The sequence below is a fragment of the Engraulis encrasicolus genome, chromosome 12, assembly GCF_034702125.1.
Source record: "Engraulis encrasicolus isolate BLACKSEA-1 chromosome 12, IST_EnEncr_1.0, whole genome shotgun sequence".
In the NCBI taxonomy this organism is placed as follows: Eukaryota; Metazoa; Chordata; class Actinopteri; order Clupeiformes; family Engraulidae; genus Engraulis; species Engraulis encrasicolus.
The window spans coordinates 42,526,516-42,549,458 of NC_085868.1; the positions used below are offsets into that span (position 1 = coordinate 42,526,516).

Consider the following 22,943-nt stretch of genomic DNA (forward strand, 5'->3'; position numbering starts at 1 on the left):
GAAATGTGGATTTTCACACATCCTCTTGTCATTTACCACCGTTTTCTGGGGGCTTAAAGTTGCTTGAACAATTCTCACCTTTGAATTTGTGGGCATCTTTGAAGGACTGTGGTAAGCGCAGTTTTAAAGACAGAGGTTTGATATGGACACTGTATGTTCCCAACCATTCTGTGCATGTTGTGTTGAAAGACTGATCTTCTGCGATGAACAGTTTAGAAGATATGAAGTCTTTAAAATGGAAAAACTGAAACTTGGTGCCATCTTTGCCATGTCATTAAAAAAAAAATGTCACGACTCACCACCATATTATCAACAGTTTTGGAAAGATTAGATGTCTGTTCTTAACATATCCAAAAACTGTGATGGTATTCTGCCTCATTTGGTCACAATGATTTTTCAAAAACCCACTGTTGGGTGACTTCCATAGCTCCTACACTGAAAAAAGAGGGAATGGCGGGTCTTTGAATTAACCTATATAAAGTAAATAGATGCAAAACAATTCATTAACATTCCTTGAGTAAACATGATTTCATCAAATAAGGATAATGTGTTCTTGGAGACTGCTGAATTTGCATGTTTCTAATGCTTTGAATGAACATGATTAAGTTGTGTCTGGGGTGGCCTCCAGTCCTGAGGTGGCGCTAGTGCACCACTTTCTAAGACAAGAAGAAGCCGGAAAGTTTCAGAGAAAGCCGTTCGGCTCAGTCAGCTCGGTCCTACTCTTCAGTCTCATCTCGCTGGAATAGTGTTGTCATGTGTGAAGATCTACACAAAATTGAGTAAGTAACTGAATTACTTTCATTTATTGTGGGCGATGTAGAACTGCTCTTGTGTCTTTTGTGTGTGGAAGCTGAGCCAAAGGTGAAGTTAGACTCTGCTACATTTACCCACGCAGACTGCAGTGCTGTTTGCTTAGTAACAGGTGCACTGCAAACACATGCAGTTGGCTATGCATCATGTTAATTTAGAAAAGAATGGAAAATATGTACATTTAGGATATTCAAAGGATGTAGTAAAAACTGCTACTGTACAACAATCTAGCTGGTCATCTTCAGTTAGCTATATTTGCGCGGGAGGGTCTGATCCGTTAATGGGGGAGGGGTGGTGGAGGTGCGGTGGAGGTGCACAGCGAACTAGAACTTCATCGAACACGTTGCATGCTCACGAGCAGGCCCGTTTCTAGGATTTTGGGGGCCCTAGGCAAAGGGGTTGTCGGGGCCCTAGGTTTTTTTTTTTTGTAGGCGGGGGGGCACCTGACAGGGTAGCCACGGCGCCAGAACTTCTGTTTCGGGTTTCGGAGGGGCCAGACAATTTTTGGATGGCACTTCAGTCACTTTTTAGTCATTTTCAGTCACATAGCCTACCATTACAACACAATGTCACAGAAACCATAGAAATATGGTTTAAACAAACAAAGAAGTCACCTTATAGACAGGTGGCAGGGCAACACATGCATGAAGGGCAATGAATGCATAAAGAGCAAGCCTACACCAGCATTTCCTGTGAGGAAATGCAATCTAGTATGATAACTAGTCCCTACAGTTCATTTTATGAAACTTTATGAAGAAAGACCTGGGCAAATATAGCCCATTCCATTCAGTAGGCTCCGCTCATGAAGTAGGCTAATTGAATGTTCAGTTTAACCTGGCCTGTCTCACATGAGAGTATGCCTATATGGCCCAATCAGATTTTTTGACCCTACCACGAAAATCATGATCTGCATTGCCAATCACAAATAAAGAAAGGTCTAATCTTTCCAACCACCAGTCCAGAAACTCAAGGCTGAAAAACGAATGAGCACAGTAGGGGGTTTGGGGGGATGTGATATTGGTAGCAAGAATTCTAACCAAGCCAGGGCCCGACGAGATTTTTTTTGTAGGCCTATTGCATCCACCACGCATTTGAAAATACAATCCAAAGTTGTTAGTAATACCGCAGCACACACAAATAGGCTACTCTGTAGCGACCAAGGATCACTGAACAACGTTACTCCGTGGTTGACAGCTGTGTCAATTATAGGGGACCAATACCCCGGTGCCCTTACCTTGAGTTGTCTTGACCGCAGAATGTATCCCAACCTCTCACTGTAATCCACAGGTTTCCAGAATCATGGTCCCAAATTCCAATGTGTAATCCATATAATAGCAAGAAAGTGGGCTACAATGCTAGCTATCCCAGCGCACTTGTGTGACTCGTGTTATCCGAAATATTGGTCATATGCATATGCATATGCACATTGTTCATTCGTTTCTTCTTGCGTTTGTCCACATTCAAAACAGTTCCGTGTCGAAAAAAGATGCGTTATGGAACAATCGACGTTTGCCCAGTGCTTGTTACAGCACATGGATAATCCTTCACGGATGTTTTTGAAAACATAACACTGTCGCCTAAATGAAGCATCTCGCTGTCTGTGCGATGTCAACTGGCCTGGGTCAGTTTGGTTGCAGTACAGAGAGTAGCCTAATATGTCGCCTTCAAGATTAACTTTTATTTTAAAAGCAACTGTCTTAAGCCAAAAATGTAATACATACTGGCGCCTGCGCAACATCCAGTGAGAGATTATGTCGCTTCATCTTCAGTTTGTATTTGCGCTGCATTTGACGGTTGTACAAATTGGAAGGGGGGCCCCCTCGAGATAGGGGTACTTTGACTACATTTGTCGTTGCACCTTTTGGCAATTGACATTTTCACGTCGCTGTCGCTGATGCAAACCTATTGGAAGGGGGGCCCCCTCGAGCAGGGGGCATTAGGGAGGCGCTGTTGCTTCCCTCGCAGCAGAGCCCTTCATAAAGATGGCATTGCCTTATTATAACGCTATTTCAAATCGTCGTTGCTGTTGGGTCCATAACCTGTCGTCCTTGGGGGCCCCACCTACTCGGGGGCCCTAGGCAACTGCCTACATTGCGTACCTTAACGCAACGGGCCTGCTCACGAGAACAGAGGGCTGGCGTCGTTTCGGTGTGTTCATTTTAAGCCAAGTATTCTATTTTTAAAGTTTTTTGTTTTTTGACCCAACCCAGGTGTTTAATGCACACATGCACTTGTGGTCTTAATTGAAGATTAATCAAATGTAAGCTTTCCTGCACACGAAGTCAAAGAACAACCGACCTAGATAGAGTGCATATAACCTGAATTTAAACTTTGCACAGGGAATTGGATGAAACATGTGGGAATAGTATCCTATTTATTGAAGTGCATAGCACTTTTTTAACTTCTGCGTTATCTCGTTTTACTTATCTTCCTCTTTTAAGTGGAGCATTGTTTACAAGTAGCCTAGTTTACAGAATGCATGCTCCTCATTCACGAATCCTGTGCTGTTTTATAAATGTTTAACCTCACCAATTCCTTCTTTCTTTCTTTCTTTAAGGACTTCTGGCACAGTGGCCTGCACTGTTCGAAGTCTGTAAGGTAAGACATTCAATGCTGATTGTCTTTAAGGTTTGTATATTGTGTGTGTGTGTGTGTGTGTGTGTGTGTGTGTGTGTGTGTGTGTGTGTGTGTGTGTGTGTGTGTGTGTGTGTGTGTGGCTTTCCCTAATGTTTATGATTTGTCAATCCTTTGGGCTCTTTATGTCTTTTCAGATCAGTGCTGAATTCAAAATAATCACCACAGTTCCCCTGCAATCCAAGCAACTGTTGCTGAATTGGCTGATGTAAGTTTCTGTCTTTTTCGCCTGTCTACTTGATGGTTCCTGAGCAGAAAGCCTTTAACTATTGAGTTACCCCCCTGCATGTTAAAACCCCATAGAGAGGATCATGATCTGCCTTAGTAGTCATGGTGCCAGTACATTCATATGCATGTTTCTTTTGGTGGCAGTCAGCTTCCCAATGTTGATGCCATTCATAGAATGCCAAAACAAATCAGTACCACCACCATTTTTGACCGTAAACATGGGACTGTTTTCTTTATACTTCTCCCTTGGCTACTATCACACATGCTTGAAACAATCTAAAGCAAATGTGTTCATCATGGTTTCATCAGAGACAAACAGACTTCAGATATGGATTGCTGGAACCATGTCCTCTGGTCTGATGACACCAACATGAACACATTTTTTCGGATGGTGTCAAGCATGTGTGGTGTTAACCAAGTGAGTAATACAAAGTAAACTGTCCCATGCTCATGGTCAAGTAGTGGTAGTGGGACAGACATGGTTTTAGGCTGGATGCATGGCGTCAATATTGGAAATCTGAATTTAACCAACATGTACCATGACAATTGAAGCAGATCATACAGTCTGCGATTTTAAAGGTGCAGAGAGTGATTTTTTAAGTAGTTTATTTCCAGAACTCTTGCTGCACAGGTTACAAATGTTCTCCTTTTTCTTTCTTTCTTTCTTTCTTTCTTTCTTTCTTTCTTTCTTTCTTTCTTTCTTTCTTTCTTTCTTTCTTTCTTTCTTTCTTTCTTTCTTTCTTTCTTTAAGTTGTACAAGATGCACCATTTCTGAGGACTTCTGGCACAGTGGCCTGCACTGTTCAATGTTCGCAAGGTAAGACATTCAATTCGGATTGTCTTTAATGTTTTTATTTGTGAATTACAGCGTTGTATCTCCTTTCTTGAATGTGTGTGTGGGTTTCTCCTAATGTTAATGATTTAATCGTTAAATCCTTTGGGCTCTTTATGTCTTTTCAGATCAGTGCTGAATTGAAAAGAATCACCAGTCCCACTGCAATGGCCAGCACTGTTCAAAGTCCACAAGGTAAAGCATTCACTTTGGCCACAACCCTACCCAGTGCACCTTAACAACTTGACTCCTGCTTTAAATTAGCTGTTATCTGAATGGGGGTGAGTAAATATTCCAGTGGTATAAGGAGCTGCTTCTCAAATTTTTGTATTTAAATTTTGTCGTACTCTGACCAGTGAATATTAGATTATTGCTTAGTACTAGAATTGGAGTTATCTGAGACAAGATGATCTGATTTGAGAAGTGTTGATGACTACCTCCCTGGTGTTCCCACTCTCAGTGTGGAGTGTGACACTATTTGTATGCATTGTGCTATGCTCAACATGACATTGAGAGGCTTCAGTTGAAAGTGAGCAAGCTATCTCACGGTTTCCTTATTTCAATACACTTGCTACACAATTCATGTGCAGCTAAACAAAAAGAAATATTAATATATTCTATGTAGAAACGAAATGAGCACTACAATGACGGGTATAATATCTGAGAGCACTTTGTTGACACATGTTTTTCACTCTGATTATTGGGGGGGAATCAGAGTTGACAGAGTGCACCAGCTGTGTTACGCTTTTCATTATATTGCCCGTTGTATGTTTGCCTAGAATATTGCATGTTTTATTTTTAATCATGTTATCAATGAAACTTATTGAGATGGGGAAAACTGTAAGAACTTCTTATTTCAGCCCCTTGACAGACAAGCCCTGCATGCCATATTACTGCACGCATGCACAAAGAGCAATGCAGTAGACTTTTCCTTCAAAGTCTCCTCGCAAGGAACAGTATATACCATACCTGTATATGCATAATGAAACTTGTTCTTCTCTTAATTGAGATGAGCTGACCCTTACATCTCTGTGCTCTGAAACATCTTAAACAGAGGATTGGCATCACTGGTTGTCTACTACAAGCTCCTTGTAGGTCCCAGCCAAGGAGACACAGTAGACCTGGGGTGTTGTTCCATATGAGAGTGAGCTTTTTCATTGGCCTGGGCCCACTGGTATTCCTGTGACACACCAAGTTTCATGTCAAAGTCTTGTCATGCTATGCAATGATCTTGCAGGCCACATAAAATGACTTCATGGATCACAATTGGCCCTGGGTTTGAGTTTGACATCCCTGCAGAATGAAGGCAACTACAAAGCTTTGGCTCTGGTATTTGTCGACTTCAGGCCAATTCACACCAGCGTTAAATCATCATCATCCAGGTCCCACATCAGAATTAGAACTGAGGAAATCTTGACAGTGGAACAGAGGACATGCTTTGGACTTTGCAGTAACCTACTGCCCATCTTAATGTTGATTTATTTGTTAATTCAAATGGCTTGGTTAATTTGTGTTTATTTACTTTTTTCTGTGTTGAATAGGTCATGGATGAAGTTGCCGTAGACGAAGCAGTTGAAGACATCACAATTGGAATCTGCTCTGACAGAAGATTGGGCATCCCACCCTTTGGACATTGTCAGTTTTAGTGTATGTCTGTCACACACGTGACACCCAATCGGAAAGGACTCTCTTTTTTTTTTCCAGCAACTAAAAAACAGCAGTTATTTTTGCTTCTTTAAGTGAAATGTACCTTTTTTCTAGAGATCTATTTGCTTGTATGCACTTCCAGCTCCTTGCTGGTTTAAGAATAGCACTTGAGTGTGCATATGTTTTGTACGTACTGTGTTGATTTTGACCCAAACTAAAGACAAACAAAATACCAAAACTAGACTTAAATAAGACTGGGTAATGACACAAATGTGGTCACCAAAGAGGACAACCAAATGAATGGTGGACTGCCAGATGCACGCGCACATGCATACATTATACGTGCACATGCATACAGTATACGCGCATGAACGCACACACGCACACCTACAAGTGTGGACTAATGCACTTAGTCAATGAGCTAAAATAACTGTATGTAGAGTGAATTTTATTTGTGCCCGATGTGTTCACATGAATGCTAATCCAGCCAGAGAGCACTTTTTCACAGCAACCAAACAAATTATTTTCTTAAAGGTGCACTGTGTAGGATGGTGACCAGAGTAGGCAACTATGCTGATCATTGAAACGGTGCTGCCTATTACAAACTGTGTCCTTTTCATGAATATGTACTTAGTAATAAACGAAAATGTATAAATGTATTACGAAAATGTTTACTAAAATTCTGTATTTCTAGAAATTCAAAATGACAGTCAGTGGAGAAGATTCCTCTCTTTCCCCCTTTCATGTATGGAAAGAGCAATTTCCCCAGTCATAACGACAACTTAAAGTTTGGTGGTGGTAAATATTCATGAAAAATGCAACATTTGTGCATGGGCAGCATGAAATCTCAAAATAAACTACTGAAAGTAATACACAGTGCACCTTTAAAGCGAATTGGACTTTCTTTCTGTTCACAGACCCTGCTTGTTGATTGGTCTAAGAGTAGCAGTTATTTGTAACTGTGCTTATGTTTTGTATATCTGTGTGCATTTTACATGCGTACAGTGAAAGTCAATACATTTAATCACAGAATTCTGACTCTTTTTGTTGTTTTTGTTTGCACATGCCTGTACATCAAATTGTGATCTGCAATGCATTTGTGCCTAGACCTAATATGTTTACCATATGTTTTTTATTTATTTATTTTTTGTTTTTTTTTTGGGGGGGGGGGTGGATTGAGACTAAAGAATCATGTTACTGAAATGTAGCTGTATGCTTGATTTAGGTGATTCCATCACCTTTTAATAAACATGAAAAAAATACTTTCAAACTATGTCAAAGTTTTGTGTTTTTCCAACATATTTTCTGGTTAATGGAATACCAATTAATTGTTTAGGATTAAAGTGATTTCATCACCTCTGATTTAGGTGAAAAAAACATTTTGTGACTATTTAAAAAAATCACATAGTTCCAACACATTTTTATGATGCTGGAACATGAATAAGTTGTGTTAGGTTGAGGTGATCCAATCACCTCCGTTTAAGGTGATAAAATCACTTAAACCTTACACAATAAAAATAGGGGAAGAAATCATGTTGACCTTACACAATTGGATTGTGTGGGACCGATGTACACATTAAAATCATGTAAATCCAACGAATATTTTCTTTCAGTGTATGAAAAATTGATATTAGTGGCATCTTCTCCATGTTATACAAAAGAAATGACAGAACTCACCACTATGACAGTTACAGTTTTAGAAAGACTCAATGTCTGTTTTAAACATATCCAAAAACTGGGGTGGTGCTCTGTCTCATTTTTTAAGAATGGACTTGTAAAAACGGCCGTGTGACATCTTCAGCTTGCTGCTCTATTGAGGTGGGGCCCCTGCTCTGATCTTTGCAGGCTACATGGGGGCCCTATCTACCAGTATTTGCCATGAGGCCCTATGTGCAATTGTTCCGCCACTGTGAATGACTTGAGCAATTTGAGTCAGACATTTTTGATACAAGATATTTGACTTCAGCATTTTCGACACACTCAATATAATACGGCAAAAAAAGTAAAAGTGGCTGTTGACAGATTTTTTTTTCAGCTTTTTCTGAAACTACATTTCAGTAAATCAAAGGTTATAGACGTGTGTAAACTTCATCTTTAGGCACTGAAAACCAAATACCGGAATAAAGTGATGAAATGTTGAATCACTGAAACATCCCCGTAGATCTTGAAACAAGTACATCCTGACTATCACTACATATCAATGCTTTTTATTACAATTCATAACAATCTTTAATAACTTGTTTACCAATTTTGATGCAGTTCTGAGGACTGTTGTGGATTATTTGGGATTGTGTATGAGATTTATAACGTGTATGAGATTTATCATGATATATCACCTTTTGTCATGTGACATTTCTTTCTACATCTGATTTGTGTTTCACTCCATGTAAACACGTATGTGCATTAGTGCAACATTATCAGTGTCAATGTAGAACATCAAACATTAATACTTACATTGCTCAGTTCTGTGACATATTTGACCCTTGTCAAGTGATCAGTCAGTATTGCAGTGGTCTAGCACCATGCTCAGGGTAGCTCAGTCATGGTGATTGGAGGGGCAGGACAGCTGTTTAGTCAGGTTACCTCCTTACGAACAGTCTCCTCCTTTTGTATCATCACTGTTTTTTTTCTCTTCTCCATGATAATAAAAGTGTCCCACCCCCCCAAAAAAACCATGACAAAGGTGACCTGTTCATAGAACTTGGCCCCTCCCCAGTCCTAACCATGACCTAGGAACCTAGCGCATTGTATTGGTTCATGGCAAAGGTCCATGTGTCAAATCATTTGATATGCATCTCTACTAACAGAGTAGTATTGTAGAGGTCGTGGGAAAACTAAAATGTATTGAAATAAAATATCCATGTGAGGAAGGGCCAGGGTGCCCCAAAATGTCACAAAATTAAGTAAATGGGAGCTTCAGTGTTGTGGTTCTTTTTACATTTTTTTATCAAAATATCTTTACAGCTAAAAGAAATTTGTTAAAAAATCAAAATTTGGCAAACATCCTGTATCAAGACTATGTGTTAACAATGCTACTTTACCAATCAGAATGATTCAATTAATTTATCACTACTGCAATTCAAGACTTACTTTACGGTATAATAGCAAAATGTTAACTCCTACAGTGTTGAGGTTTAAACACATGGCAATAACCTTTAATTCACGAACATTTAGTTACCAAAAAAAAAGTTACCTAAAAGCTAAAATAAAAATAAAAATAATAATGGTATATGAATCACTCAACTGTTTCTTATTGTGTGCTTCAAAAATACTCAAGTCACATTTCTTGTATCAAAAATGCCCAAAACTGCCTGCCATTCACTGTGTCAGCCCAAATATATTGGCACCCAAAAGTCTGCAAAGGTCATGATTATGGCCCCTACCACAAATTCAAGAGGGCCCTGGAGAAATGCCCTGCTTGTCCCCCTATAGCTCCGCCCCTGGTAATTCATGTGACTTAGGCATTTTCACAGGAGCTGCTGATGTAACAGCAAAGGGTTTTTCAAGAGTCATTACAAGACATTGATGCAGAACACCATCCCAGTTTTTGGATATGTTACAAACAGACATCCTATCTTTCCAAAACTGTTGTGTTCATTGTGGTGATTGCTGTCATTGTTTTGGTATAGCATGGCAAAGTTGCCCCCCAATATCAGGTTTTCATAGGAGCAGTGGAAGTCACACAACAGTGGGTTTTTAAAAAATCATTGTGACCAAATGAGGCAGAATACCATCCCAGTTTTTGGATATGTTAAGAACAGACATCTAATCTTTCCAAAACTGTTGATAATTTGGTGGTGAGTCGTGACATTTTTTTTAAATAACGTGGCAAAGATGGCACCAAGTTTCAGTTTTTCCATTTTAAAGACTTCATATCTTCTAAACTGTTCATCGCAGAAGATCAGTCTTTCAACACAACATGCACAGAATGGTTGGGAACATACATTGTCCATATCAAACCTCTGTCTTTAAAACTGCACTTACCACAGTCCTTCAAAGATGCCCACAAATTCAAAGGTGAGAATTTTTCAAGCAACTTTAAGCCCCCAGAAAACGGTGGTAAATGACAAGAGGATGTGTGAAAATCCACATTTCACAAGTACATGTTCCAAATGTTACCCCTTGAAATTCATAAGGACCTACTTAAAGTAGTTTTTTAGATACAACACTCTGAAAGTGGGCTCTCTGAGAAGTCTGTTCCAAACGAGTCAGGAGGGTACCTGACAAAAACATTTTTAATGAAAAAACTATGAGGAGTTGAGAGCTATAATTTTGCACTTTTCCTATTGGGACGTTTGTGAACCTCCTTGATTTTTTTCTGCCAAATCTGAGATGGTCGTGCGGGATGATTCGGAGATTTGGCGTGGAATGACCCCATAGCACTGTCGTCACACTAGGGCCTTTAGATTTAATTAATGCTTTGGCGACGACAAGGAAAAATGTTGCATGGCACCCAACAGGGAAAAGATGTAAAAAAGTTGCTTTTTCCTGTAAAAGGGGGAGTTTAGGAGACAATTTTAAGAACACCTTATTTCCTCATTTCTAGCTTATAGTCAGAAGGCTGATCTCTCTCTCTCTCTTCTCCTTTTCTCTGCCTGTGAAACATCCCTGATGCGATATCGGGCTCCACAAGACTGCTGTTCATTTTTTCGGAAGATCCCTTGACTCAGCTCTTTCTCTCCACTCCGCTCCACCCTGCCAACACAATGATGATGTGAGGCAATCCAGCCTCCATCCGTGCATGGGGTCGCTGACGGGTCATATCGTTATAGCACAGCCAAGTCCAACCCAAAGATATTCTCAGACAGAATAAAGATCAGTAGCTGCTTCTGTTATAGCTGCAGGCTTTGCACATTTATAAAAAACAAGCCTTTTGAGCATTATGACGCAAAATGCTGCCAAATATACTGTATAAAACAGCTTGTAGCGGTAGAGAAAGCAATCAATGGTATTAGTCAGTGACAAAAGCAAAGGAAATGGCTGCAGTATTTGTGTCTTCTGAGCTCTCTACAAACCAATACAGTAGGTCACAAATTATGATTCAATTTCAGAGTAAGGAGCTTAAAAAAAAGAAAGAAATGTTGGCATTATAACTCACAGAGACCTCTACCAAGAGAGGGGGACATTTATATGAGGAAATAAATGTCCACTTTGCAGAAGGTAATGACAATCCCATGAATCATATTCATTGCATGCAGCAGGGAGTTCGATGTTACTAGCCCCATTAATATCTGCACATAAGAAATGCCCCTCTTAAAGGAGCAGTCCAACATGTTTCAATAATAAAGTGTGTTCTTCTCTGACTTGAGATGAGCTCCTCCCGACCTGCCTCGTCTTCAGACACGGCCCCAGTCAGCAATGCGCGCAACACAAACTTGTTAGCAGCATGAGCTTGGCTCAGCTTTGCCGCAGGGCACATTCGGTGCCTTAAGTTAGAAGTGACCAAATTGTTCCACATGGTCTCTATTTAAACACCCCTGCACACCTAGTTAACAGATCCAAAAGTTGTTGCACAAAATGAAGCGTGGCGATTTCCTACCTAGATAAAGAAATGGCACTGTAATGAAAGGCGTAGCAACACATTCGGAGTACTTCGACATCGATGCATTGATACCTTAGTTCCCCCCCTTCCCCCCTCCCCCTTCGTGCGAGAGGACTAGGAGTGAAGATATCAATGTGTCGAAGTCGAAGTACTCCAAATGTGATACTACTCCTTTCATTACAGTGCCATTTCTTTACCTGCACCTTAATCAATCTTGAAGGAATACTTGTTTTCGAATCAATTAATAATGTTCTATATATTATTATACTATTAGACAGCACAGCAAGGGGCTTATGAATTTTCTTGCCTTAATGTGTCCCAGACAGTATAGTCATCAACGCTAATAGAGACTGGAGAAGTGCAGCAGCTCTTCTGTATTGACTGGACTGGACTGAGTAATCACAATCTTGCAGATGGACTGTAGACACGATCCTCCTGCTCCTCAGGACAGATGATGTGGTCAAACACGCCATGGTACAGCAGCAGCAGAGTCATTAGGTTTGTGGCTCTGAAGATTGCCTGAGCTCATCATAAGTGCAGTCACTACTCACAGCAAACATTACCAGAAGTTATGTTTTTAGCCCTGAACTGTGAGCGCTTGGACACCAGTATACAGCATATGCACTAAATTCAGGACTCTGTCTTCATCCTTCATCCAAATAAAAATAAATGAGTGCTTTAAAAAGCACTCAGCTCAGAGAGACCTCAGTCACAGGTTTCTCTGCCTCTCTTAACTTCCTCTACCCCACCCCCCACCTCTCTTTCTGTCTCTCCTGCCTCCCCTCCAGTATCACTTCTGTCTTGTATGCTCTCTCTTTCTCTCCCTCCTTCTGGTGAGCAGTGTTTTTGATGAGGTGGGTGAGAAGTCCTAATGACAGGCGGAGTTGGTCTTTGATTAGCTCCCGGTGAGGTGACCTCGAATGGATCTGTCTCTCTAGGGAGCCGTGGTGGGATTTCTGTGGGTGTTCCATCTTGTCCAAGCAGTAGGGTCTGTTCAGGGAGACTGCTGATGGATGCAGGCCTATCTTCTCCAGGGAGTGTATGGAACAAGTGATGACGATGACACTGATGCACAGACAAAATGTAGGGTAGATAGAAAACAAATACACAGATTGACAATAAAACAGTCAACAGACAAGATGTTGACATCATCAAATTATTGTAATCTTTTGCCGTCCAATATTCGAAACATAGTTGCTAACTAAGTTAGCAACTTCATTCATTGCAGTGCAATTTCCCATTGGCAACTATCCAAGTTGCTGGCTAGCAGTACGCTTTAGTGTCAAGAAACACAACCTGGGTTTGCTTTGTAGCTTGGAGAACACAATCCTCAACAAAACAACAGCAATAGCCTAAATACATACAAGTTTCAAAGGTAAAACGTTTGCGCCTTTTTAAATTCCCCTTTCTCCTTTTGTTTTTTCTCTTATGAGTACGGCAGAAGTGACACATTTACTAAGATTACCCTACGGGCCCCAGTCCACGTTCGATAGGATGTCAGTAAGATGGATGTAATTTTCCAAATTATTGAAGTCCTTTCAGCACTTATTGTGGATATTTAGTTGTATAGGCCAACTGCTGGTGAAATAAACAGAGCTGAATGAAATGAAATGGATCTCTCTCTCTCTCTCTCTCTCTCTCTCTCTCTCTCTCTGTCTCTCTCTCTCTCTCTCTCTCTCTCTCTCTCTGTCTCTCTCTGGAAATAAATGAACAGGCAAAACAATCATTGCCTTGCTTTGGGGCAGACTGGTATTCTAGACACAAATTTAAAATGTACCTATTATGTTATGTTACCATTTTAATACCTCCTGTGCCACTGTGTTCCTCTTGCAAATTACTGCAATAGTGAGAGATGTGAGGGGCCTACCGATAGCGTGACGCAAGCAGTGTCCCATTGTCAACCTGTCTTTTACATGATCAATTAAACATATACAATATACAGTACTGTATTATATCAATCATCACCCATCATCCTATCTTTTTTAAAGTATACTGAATAGAGAAAACTCCTTTTTCGAGCCCTGTTCTATGCAAACCATCTTGAAACTATATGAAACTGTGTAAGGTTAGCTTCAAGACAGGAAAAAAAGTCCCATGTGCTGAGTCCAAATCTGCTGACGCGGCAAGTCTGTGATCAGGCAGTGAACAGAGCTTTCACTCTGTCGACTTACTACCCCATTCCCTGCTACCCCCATAGCAGTCCCTGATGAGGCGAACAATTTCAATATGGAACAAAGGGGATGATAAGCATCCTGGCTGACAACATGCAGGCCATTTTAAAACAGCCTGAGACGGATGTACTAATACAGGACACCACATCATAACAGGGGTGGCAAAGTTTCCCTTGGTCCAAGACACACTGTTGTGAGACAATGGCTTCAATTGAATAAAATTCACGTGTTTAACCCTATTCAGACTGGGCTTTTTTGGCATTCCTGGGCCTGTGGGGGGGGGCTCTTTTGACCCCCCTCATAACTCATGAACGGAATACAGTATGACTACGAAACTTGGGGGAGATGATCTACATATGGTGGTGTCAACAATGATCGATTCGGCGATCCAATCCAATGCAGGGAATGGACGATCCATCCAGGATTGATGCGGCAAGTTCCAGGATCGATGCGACAAGTTCCAGGATCGATGCGGCAATTTTTTAAAGTTTCAATTACTTCTGTGGATATTTCGAGAGCAAATGAATGTTAAATTAAATTAAAGTACTTCAAAGCATTGCAAGACTGATACAGACTGATCCAGACGGATACAGAAAACAGCCAATAAATTGTTGCTCAGTATCTGACTACGTGTATTGCCTCATCATGACTGATAAAACATTTGCTTTGCTTTCAGTAGAAATGTAATGCATTGCAATGCATTGTAGAATTGAATCGGATCGGATCGAATCGAATCGAATCGCGTAGAAACCTCCCGAATCGTGATCGAATCGGATCGTAAGGGCAGTGCCAATCCACACTAACATATGGACATCTATGAATGACGTCATTTTTGTGTAATTATCTGGTATTATGACGCCATTATGACATCATTATCTTATTATGGCCAAACAATTTTCCAACAAATGTAGGTAATGCACTTAAATTTTAATGATTTTATGCTTCAAACCACTTAAATGCTCACAAAGTTGTCTGATGCTAATGGAAATAACAAAAATATATGGCGTCATAGATATGGTAAAGTGATTTTTGGTCAGACATACCTGTCAGAAAACCGTTGCCATGGCAACGGCAAAAATGATAAACCTAATCTTTCGGTACCTAACTGTAGCCAACTAAATGTTAGGAAAAGTCACAAAGTTTCGTCATAGCTTAAGTCATTAAGGAATTATACAACATCAAAGTTGGTGCGGGCACTTTTAGCCCCCCCATTCTGGATAGGGTATTATGGTCGCATCCCCCAGTCAATCCCCCATCCCCCAGTCTTTGTAATAGTAATAAGAACAGGTTTCCTACACGATGAGGAAGTGAGTGAAGCAGACGTGAGTGGAGCAGGTGAGCTCGGTGAGTTGTGAGGGTTGAGTGACTGCAGGGTGACAGTAGTGGCAGCCCGGTGTCCCCTGCAAAGTGATTCATTTCCACCATGACATGATTTATGGGCTTGCCAGGCCAGTTTTGCAGGTCATTTGTGTGCCATATCAGTAAAGCTGTGCAAACTCCATGACCGCTATCGGCACCATGTTGGAGGGATGGGATGAGATGGGATGCAACGCCAGTTCAACTGAATAATGTGTGTTGCAGACAGAGTCGCACCTGTGTATCTGAGCATGTGTGACTCATTGTTTTGATCATCCCACAGCTTAATCAGAAAAGTCTTAAATACAAAGATGATGCTCTTGTTATCTTTTGGAGTCTTTGACTGAATGACATGCTTTGCCATGTGCACAAATAATAATAATAAGATATAAATGCATTTGCAATGCAATGCACATGTTCAAGCACACAAAATGGAAATAAACAGAAATGTGGACGTACACACGTACACATGCACGCACGCATGCACACATGTATGTGTGCACAGATTTTAAATGCTACCTAAATGTTTCCTGTGTGGGCTTGCTTTCAGTTAGGTCAACTTTGATAAGGTGATACAATAATTTTATTCACAGCAGTGCGTGTGTGTGCATGGGTGAGGGTTATGGGGTGCATGGTGGGGACATGTCTATACCACTGTATGGTAATTATCTTAAATGTATAATGTATAATGTAAAATAATGTATAATGCAAAACCAACACCATTGTGTGTGTGTGTGTGTGTGTGTGTGTGTGTGTGTGTGTGTGTGTGGGTGTGTGTGTGTGTGTGTGTGTGTGTGTGTGTGTGTGTGTGTGTGTGTGTGTGTCTGTGTCTGTGTCTGTGTGTGTGTGTGTGTGTGTGTGTGTGTGTGTGTGTGTGTGTGTCTGTCTGTCTGTGTGTCTAAGTGTGTGTCTTTGTGTTTATGTGTTTGTGTGTGTGTGTGTGTGTGTGTGTGTGTGTGTGTGTGTGTGTGTGTGTGTGTGTGTGTGTGAATGAGAGAGAGAGAGACAGACAGAATGTATTTGACTGATTGAGTTTTGCCTTTAGAATGCTCTGTGCTCTTGCATGAGCCAGTAGAATGAAAAAGGCTGACTGTCATCCCCCACAGACAACTGTGAAATCAGACACATTTTCCCTTTTTAGCACATCTTCAGCCAAGCCAAGGAAACTTAATTGAAATGAGGGTCCATTAATTCATGTTCAAGTTTGGCCCCGCCGTGGACAAACGGTAGGGCACTCATCTACCATGCGGCTGACCCGGGTTCAATTCCTGGCCCGGGTCCTTTGCCGGCCCTTCCCCTTCTCTCTCTCCTCACTCGCTTCCTGTCGCCACCTTCACTATCCTATCATAAAATAAAGTCAAAAAGACAAAATTAAAATAATTAAATAAATAAATAAATAATTCATGTTTCTTCTCTGAACCTTCTCTGCATTATTGTCCATGAACTGGACATGTTATCTTCATTGCCATCACCACAACATAAAATATGAATATGCCTGTCAGGCAGTGTATGGAATTCTCTGAAGAAATGTCTTGAAAAAGAAAACAAAGGCTTGCCAACGTTATCTATAATTCTTTTATAAAATGCTCTCACTGTGTGACGATATCTTTTTTATTTAAAATAAATAAATAAATATATATATATATATATACATATATATATTTTTTTAATTTAGGCCTTGCCTTCCTTTTCAAAAAAGTAAACTGCAAGAACTGTAAATAATGCCCAAATTAGGAGTTCAAGGAAAAAGTAGAGGTCCCCTAAGTGTGGAGAACGGCTCGTGAACTCTTGAGCTCTTGAACGGCATGAAAGCTAACTTTAGGTACTTGTGAAGAAGACTCAAGGATAACATCTGTGATCTGCCACTTTGATATCAATAACACTCCCAAATTATACTTGGGTTTAATAACACTGTCGTGGTGGACTCTAGGGGTTCTTTCATCACAGGACTTAAGGGGACAATGAACTCATTAAAAATACAAACCACGTTGCTATTAAATGCTCACAACAGAAAAAAAGCTGGTTAGCCACTTCGTGAAGCAAACAAACACACAAGCACTCACTCGGAAATGCTTTCATGTTTTGCAGGATTGTTGAATTGCATGAATACATGAATATCATTAGTACTGTAAATGAGGTTCGTCAGAGTATATATGAGTTCGCCAAGGATAGAAGAAGCAAGCTCCTGTAATACATACCATGCAGGGGGAATCAGTATAGGACCAAAAGTGTCCATGTATTGCACTTAAAAGACAAGAGCAGGGCCGGCTCTAGGCATTGGCAGACAGGGTGGTCGCCTGGCTATAGGGCTCCAAATGTCTTGGGGGCACAAAGTCCCACACAATTAGTATGTTAAGCGAGATATAGTATCAACCTTTACATTGACAACAAGTATTCATGGGCACTCAGTATATATGTACAAAAGTGCTAAATAAGCTGTTCTTGATCATATGTAGGACACTGCATTTAAAGATGCTCATTTCTAACTCCACAAAAAGGAGAGTGGTGCTCGCCTAGGGCACCAAATTGACTAGAACCGGCCCTGAACATGAGTCAATGTAAGTGGTATTGACAGACCTCGGCCCATAATGACACTGTAAAAGATTTCAAGCTGAAATTTACAGCTAATTGATGGGGAATAATTGCCAGCAAATTGTTTTAAATTTACAACAAATTGCAGAAAAAATCAGTTGCCAGCAAGTCGTTTAAAATTACAACACTGTTCCATTTTCAAAACTACTCTGACCATGGCACATGTCCTGCCCCCTCATCCGCCCGCCTCCTCCCGCCTCCACCCCCGCTGCCCGCCTCCATGTCTGAGATGCCTTCAACATAGTATCGTCCCCATCCTCCACCATGACTGAGATAGCATGGTACCATAATGCCACTCTGCTCTAAGCATATATGTCTTCAAGTTCAGCCTAGCATGGGTGAGGTACAAATGATAAATCACTCAGCATAGTGCTGTCACAGTGACAGTGATAGTTTCCTCAAGTGGACTTTCATTTGTCAAGTCATCTCAAAGGGGGGTTCAAAAACAGTCACAATAAGGACTGTATGGATATGCATTTGTCAATCCAATCAAGTGGCCTAAATTTAATATTATGCAAAAAGCAGCATTAAACATGCTATGCTACAAGATGGCTCTCAAAAGATGAAACAACCCAACCAGTTAACCTGTCAGGCAGCCAACCAGTTAACCGGCCAGGTAGCCAACTGGCCTTGACAGACTGGCTGGTTGACTGACCAGCTGCCTGTTCGATTCACTGGCTGGTTGACTGGCTGCCTGGCTAAACCAGCCAGGCAGCCAGTCAACCGGACAGACAGCTGGCCAGTCAACAAGCAAGGCAGCAAGCCAGTCAACTGACCAGGCGGACAGGCTGCCAGTCAACCTGCCAGGCAGCTAGCTGGTCAACTGGCACTATGCTGTCAGCCACCCTGTCAACAAACCAACCACTCATCTAGTCGGCTAATCAATTGATTGCCAGTACCAGTGAGTCAGGCGCTATGCTGTGCCATTCAGACAAGCAACCAAAGCAGTGTGACAGTCCAGGTTTATATAGTGGGGCAAGTGAACCATGTGACCAGAGTAATCAGGCATTGGGCAGGTGCTGGCAATCATTGAATCACGGCATGAAAGTGATTAGTAATAAAGTGAGGCAAGGCACTAATTGACAGATTGATTAGGTATAGAGTGTGTCAACAGAGTAACAAGAGAGATCTGTATCAAAAAGCTAACAAGTTCCTAGAATGTTCCATTCATTGATGCTCCTGCTCTAGAACTACAGTTTAAAAACAGACTGGGCTCCTTCTAAGATAGTGTTTAAAAAAGTATAAGGATATTCTTAAATGGATTGGTTTTCAGTTCCAAAAAGTTTTCATTCTGATCCATGTTTATAAGTAAACATTCCATATATATGTGGAATTGTCTACACAGTGGTTGGACAAAATAACTGAAACACCTGTCCTTTTAATGTGTGGGAAGTTTCATGGCTCAAGTGGGCCAGCCTGTTGGCCAATCTTCATTAATTGCACATTGCACCAGTAAGGTGAAGTTGAGTTGAAGTGCTGGTGAAAAGTTACCAGCTAATTGTTGTAAAATTACAACACATTTGCTGGCAAAAAAGTTGCCAGCTCATTGGTGTGAAATTAAATTAAATTGCTGGTGAAAAGTTGCCAGCTCATTGAAGTAAAATTAAAGCAAATTGCTGGCAATAAAAAGTTGCCAGCTAATTGTTGTAAAATTACAACAAATTTGCTGGCAAAAAAGTTGCCAGCTCATTGGTGTGAAATTAAATTAAATTGCTGGTGAAAAGTTGCCAGCTCATTGAAGTAAAATTAAAGCAAATTGCTGGCAATAAAATGTTTGCCAGCTAATTGTTGTAAAATTACAACAAATTTGCTGGCAAAAAAAGTTGCCAGCTCATTGGTGTGAAATTGAATTAAATTGCTGGTGAAAAGTTGCCAGCTCATTGAAGTAAAATTAAAGCAAATTGCTGGCAATAAAATGTTGCCAGCTAATTGTTATAAAATTATACCAAAATGCTAGCAACAAGTTGCCAGCTAATTGTTGCGTTCTTCCAACGCAAACACTGGAAACTTCACAACATTCAGTCTTTGAAAATAATGGTCCTGGGCCATTCCATTCCTTCTCATGGGATTTTGAGATATATTCTGTTGCCGAAGCCATCAAAAAGCCAAATTGGAGGTTGGCTGCCACACCTGAGCATCGTTTATGCTCTGACCTGCCCATCGTCTGTATAAATGGACAAACCATCATTGGCTTCTCCCATGCCCTTTTAGCAGAGAGAAGCCCGTTTTGAATTGCACTGAGCTGAAATTAGCGCACCTGGACGTCATTTACAATCAGCTGGCTCATGACCAAAGAAGGTAGATTGGGTAAGCAGTATCACTCAATGGAAAATGCATTGGCCACAGTGTAATAGTTGGGGACAGTCGTGGCTCAGTGGTTAGAGCCCTGGGTTGGCAACCCAAGGGTTCCCGGTTCAATGCCCCACCGGACCACGGCTGAAGTGCGCTTGAGCAAGGCACCTAACCCCCACACAGCTCCCTGGGCGCCACTCAGCAGGCAGCCCACTGCTACGGACTAGTGTGTGTACTTCAATGTGATTCACTAGTCCAAATGGGATAAATGCAGAGAAAGAATTTCCCCTAGGGGACCAAAATTGGCTCCAATCCAAATTGGCTCCTATTGTCTTCGTAGTATAAGGTGTTGCTTTAATGCCATAGAACTAATACATTTATGCTTAATGACATGGTGCACATGGTCAGTGTGTGCGATGCCATGATGGACAAAATTTGTACTCCACAAATTTGGTCGAAAGAGAATATCCGGTTGTCAGTACTCAGTTTGTGGCCAAATTTATTGCAGCTGTCGATCAGGATTAATTGTGGGGGATAATTAAGGACAGCTGACAAACATTCACTATAGTATTCTATGACCTGTTCCACACTTTACCATGCTTCCAATTTGACCATGGAAGAAGAAAATTGGACTCCCCTTGCTATCATTCCGTAATACGCTCCGATGATGTCTGTAAACCCTCCTATGTCTACCTCCTTGCTCATGACCAGGTGTGTGCAATTGAAGAGTTCAAATCAGTTCAAATCCTCTCCACCTCTATCAGGCTTGTATGCATGTTTTAAAAGCATCCAATCAGAATGTGACCTGAGCTCCATAATTTCTGTATGTGGCTTTGCATACATTTGCATTAGGACAGCAGCCCTGACAAAACAGATCTTTACAACAGTATGATGTAAAAAGTATTATGTGCTGCTGTACATTTACAATTGTGAATTGTACTCTATATGATATCCCACAATGCATTGCACATTACAGCAGTGAATAGTAAACTGGTATATACATCTTCTTGATGTAGAATTCTAATGTGAAATCACGACAATCTTTTACAGTGGAGTTTTCTGACACAGTAACACTCTTGTTACGTAAGCGGCACCTTAATATTCTATCTCATGGCTAATGGTTTATTGATTAAGCCATTTGTTGTCAAGGAGGGTGTTCAGCATATTTATGAATCATGTGATGTCACAGATGCCGACAGCTCTCATCCAATCAGATGGGGCCGGAGATTTAGTGTTCTGTGTTTTTGGTAATACAGTAACAGCACAGAAAGTACTTAGATACAGTATATCAAAAAGTTAAGGACTACAAGGTCCCTCCATACAAAGAAAATGTCCCAGATGTCATCAGAAATGAGACAGGCTGTGCCTTCCTAGTGACGCAACATCTTCAGCGTTGCTTCTAGTCAGGCCAGGAGCAATACAAATATCGTTTCTGATATTCTGCTCTGGAAACAGGAAAAACTGGTTTGCAACCAGTGGCAAACCAAGGGATGCGGGTCAAGCATGCGTTTGGGAAACGTTAATTGCATATGAGATAAAATATAAATAGATTTAGCCTTGCACTCATTTTGAAAAAGGAGAATGAAAATGAAAATACCTATTTTTGAAATATGTATGCATAAACTGCCATAAACTGTCACTGTATGCAAGTTGGCCTGATGTTGAGTCATATACAGTCCATTGAAAAGCTGTAGGAGAAGAAAGCATTTTGCTAAAAAAAAAAAAAAAAATGGAAAAAAGTAGACCACTGTCATGTATTCCATCGGCTCTTGACACTCTTCATGATTTCACTAATTAGCTTGTCGAACTGTTGGAAGACTCACACTGATGAGAATTTTATTTGTTGGTTGTGACAAACAGAGCATGTGCCAGGACTTTCAGTTTGTATGTCCATCTCTCTACCAGAGGACTGCATACAATAACAGAAAAGACACAGATTCACCATCACTTACTGCATGTGCACATGTCTGCCCTAGTCAAGAAATATGACTAATAATAACAATGTCTATTTCCTGGATAATCCCTTTACACTGTAAAACCTTATAAGTTGAGTTTACTTACAAAAACCCAGAAAAGTGGTTGCCCTAGAAAAACTAAGTAATTATGAATGATTAAACTTACAATCTTTTGTGACCTCAACTGTTGTATATACTCATTATATGTAAAAGTTTAAGTTAAATGTACTTAAGTCCAAATTGATTAAACCTACCATCTTCCACAGTAGTAACTGTTTACTGTGGCCACACCACAGTTAGTTACTGTCACCCTACCCACACTACCATGATCCCGCCCCTCCATTCATCACCACAAAAGAGGTAGCTACCATGTTATTGTGGCACCTCCCATTCCTCACCATGACTGAGACAACTGTGGCATGGAACCAGTCCATCACACTGCTCTCTTGTATTAATAGACCAAACTATCCATAACCACTGAGAAATTCAAGTTTCTGCAGTATGTGCAATATTATTACCATTTAATTATTATAATCTCCTGGATGATAGTACATTAACCAGTGTGCATAGAATACTCTAGTTGAGCATAATTAGACAATCCTGAAATGTTAAGTAAGCAACACTTCAAAAAGGAAACCTGCTACCACAATACTCACCACCAACTAAATACCTAGCCAGCCAACAAACCAGTCCACCAGCCAACCAAAAGAGTCAGTTGTCAGCTAGCCAGCCAAAGAGCCGGCTAACCAACTAACACTCAGTTAGTCAGCCAACTAACCAACAAACAAGTCAGTTGTATGGCTAGCCAGCTAACAAACCAGCCATACAGTCAACCAAAAGAGTCAGTTAGCCAGCCAACCAGCTGGCCAACAAACAGTCAGTTG

At 40.8% G+C, this 22,943-nt stretch overlaps 1 long non-coding RNA gene across 3 annotated transcripts; it reads left to right on the plus strand.

Annotated features, from left to right (window-relative positions):
- The first annotated feature begins 722 nt into the window (after positions 1-722).
- LOC134460286 (uncharacterized) lies at positions 723-7,245 on the plus strand. 3 transcript variants are annotated; one of them, XR_010037041.1, is made up of 6 exons: positions 723-779; positions 3,368-3,408; positions 3,582-3,652; positions 4,424-4,489; positions 4,633-4,699; positions 6,046-7,245. It is a non-coding gene; the product is annotated as an uncharacterized LOC134460286 (long non-coding RNA). The 3 variants fall into 3 exon arrangements; XR_010037040.1 differs by having other exon boundaries at positions 4,424-4,699; XR_010037039.1 differs by lacking the exon at positions 6,046-7,245 and having other exon boundaries at positions 4,424-5,136.
- Positions 7,246-22,943: the final 15,698 nt, after the last annotated feature.